At 41.2% G+C, this 2,902-nt stretch overlaps 1 long non-coding RNA gene across 1 annotated transcript; it reads right to left on the bottom strand.

Annotated features, from left to right (window-relative positions):
* Nucleotides 1-451: 451 nt before the first annotated feature.
* On the bottom strand, nt 452-1,073 carry LOC308100100. The gene is made up of 3 exons (XR_013934410.1): nt 972-1,073; nt 797-861; nt 452-520 (listed from the first exon to the last, which is right to left on the bottom strand). It is a non-coding gene; the product is annotated as an uncharacterized lncRNA (long non-coding RNA).
* Nucleotides 1,074-2,902: the final 1,829 nt, after the last annotated feature.

The following is a 2,902-nucleotide window of genomic DNA, read 5'->3' as shown; positions in this document are numbered from 1 at the left end:
TTGAATAGTTCTGTATCTATATTTCACTTTGAATGCATCAGCACTTTTTACCAATGTTGTCTGCTCTCTGCTTTTTAATGTTTGCCTCTTTTTAATGTGCACCATAAGTTGTGGAGAACGGTATTTTGCTCCCCTGTATACCTAGTGTGTATTGTGGAAGTGACAATAAAACTGATTCAGAGTCTCCATATTGATATGCAAAAATGTGTTGCTTGTTTAATACAACTAGTTTAATACAAAGCCATCTCCCTTCTACACCTAACCACCACAGTTATTTAAAATGTTATGATAGCCAACGGTAGACAGTTGGCATTGTATTTTTTATGTCAACAGGGAAGGACATGTTTTACCCAATTAAATTTAGAGATTGGCGGGTGCCACTTGTCTGTCCTTGGTCAACATGAAATATGGGCTTACCTTGTATTGCTCTGAAAAAGTCTTAGGTCTTCTCCAAAGCAGTCTTCTCTTTTTCCTCTTCCCCTTCATGTTCAACTGTGCCATCAGGCTGTTACTGAAGAGCCTGAAGAAAAACAATGTTAATAATGTAGTAGGATTTATTGTAAAACATGGTATAAACCCTTTATACTACTAATTTTCACTTAATGTTCAACCATTATGTCATTGACATGACATAACAGAGGGTTCAGGTGTTAAGCTAAAAAAAAGGCAAATTAATAGAAACATGCAGTCAGGCCCTCATCTAGAAGAATTAACCAAATAAGTGTTCAGACATTGAAAACCACAGCGCACCCAAACATCACACAAGGGTTAATTCATAGTGTATGTTGAAACATACCGGTCAATAACTTTGTGGACACAGTCCTTAATGTCCTTCCCTCCATTACGGGAAAGTTGCAGCAACTGTTTGAATAAGTCCATGAAAACTTTCACTGACATACCCCAGAGGAACATAAAAAGTGTGCAAGTGCATCTTATGCTGTTCATTACTTCCAGACTTTTGTAAAGCCTACCAGGGTATTAAAAGCTTGGACATCACTGAGGAGTTGCTCCTCTCTCTGGAAGTCCTCCATGTTCTCCATTCTCTCAACATGACTGGCGGCTGAAGAGGCAGGCTCTTTAATGTCTATTAATATGGTTAGGACTTTCTTCTGGTATACTGAAAAATAAGTAAGTGTATATTAACACAATAAATGTTATCTGACATTATAGACACCACCCTACAATGATACAAAACACTGCTATAATTGAAGAGCAGTTTTTGTGTCCCAATAGGAGAGGAGACAAGGACAGAGAGAACAGTAAAGGAAGAAAGGAGAGAAAGGGCAGAAGAGAGAAGGGTTGCAAATTAAAAGTGTCCCCCAGTTTTCTTGGCCAGTGTCCTGTCTTCATTGAAATAGCTCAGAACTTACCTTGTGTTGGCAATGCCCATGTTGGCCTCTCAGTCATTGCATAGCAGCTGTAATAAGAACAAAAAGTATGTTTTAGAAATTACAAAGTGATATTTTTGCATTAAAACTTTCCAAGACAGATGACTATAAATCGTACCCAGGAGAAATAACAAATCTGTCATATTGTAACAATTAGGGGTGCACAATACTACTTGTTGAATTATAAAGGTTTTCATTACTTGGGGCCTTTGGACAACTCACCATGTCTGACCGTGTCCCTCGACCCATCACTGCGGTGGGACCGGTCATCGTGGCTGGTCCTGGACCTGATGCTGTGCCGGTATCTGACACTGTGTCTGGAGCCATCACTGTGCCTGGAGCCATCACCGTCCATGGACCTGATGCTGGATCTATCACTGGACCTAGAACATTTGTGGCCATTTCATTTTTGGACATAATACTACTACAATACCATGTTACACTGAAAGAGACTCACCCCTACTGGTTGGTCTTAGATGTTGACAATCACACATCTCCTCTGCTGACAGGTGGCCTAGACCAAGCTGTAGGAAATCACTAGGGCAGCGATAAGGGCTGGAGACCAACCAGTAGAAGTCAGTCGCTACTGATGCTGTGCCCTAAACTTACCTGGAGCGATAGCCATGCCTTGGAGGACCTCTAGCTGCTTTTTGGTTTGCTTGTTGAGCTCTTGAACACACATGTTCTTAGATTTAACATGGCTCCGTTAGTAAGCAAAAAGGTGACCTTTTAAAATGTGACGAATACCCACTGGGTGTGGAGGACGTTTCTCTGCTCCGAGGTGCTAGGCTTGCATGTCCAGAGCCTGGAAAAGACAAAGAATGTGCTTAGATTCCAAATATTGATTTGTAAAGAAAAAGGTGACTGTTGAAATGATATTTATACTCACTAGGTGTGGACGTTTCCCTGCACCGCGATCCCTCAGCACGCTCCACCGGGCGAGGCAAGTCTGAAACACGTGATTGAGCCTGTAACAACTTACTCACTGCTTGTGAATTAGGTATGGTAATGCTTGTTTTAGTATACACAACATGTAACACCTTGTACTGAATGTACTTTAAATGTGTTGGTGCAATGGAGAAAGGGTCGTGGACATTTCTCTGCTCCGAGGTGCTACACTTGCATGTCGGGAGCCTGGAAAAGAAAGAATTTTCTTAGATACCAAATATTGATTTGTAAACAAAAGGTGACTGCTTAAATGTGATGCATACTCACTGTGTGTAGACATTTCCCTGTGCCGAGACCCCTCAGCATGATCCAACTCGACAGACATGGTGTCCACCACGACATCCACCAGGCCATCCAGGGCTTGATTTTGTCTGAAACAAAACAATCAGCTTATAACTGATTTCATTGTTGTGTGTACCCAATACATCAGTATCATATTTCATAAATTGACATCAATACTCAACAAGCATTGAGTAACACATTGTTGTCCTGGCTGGACTGCAACTTCCTTGGTGCGATAGGAAAGGAGGTCACCTATACGGATGCACTATAAAGTAAAAATAAAC

This window comes from Gymnoscopelus braueri (assembly GCF_963280865.1).
Source record: "Gymnoscopelus braueri genome assembly, chromosome: 14".
Taxonomy (NCBI): domain Eukaryota; kingdom Metazoa; phylum Chordata; class Actinopteri; order Myctophiformes; family Myctophidae; genus Gymnoscopelus; species Gymnoscopelus braueri.
This window is presented reverse-complemented; position numbering and strand designations above follow the sequence as displayed.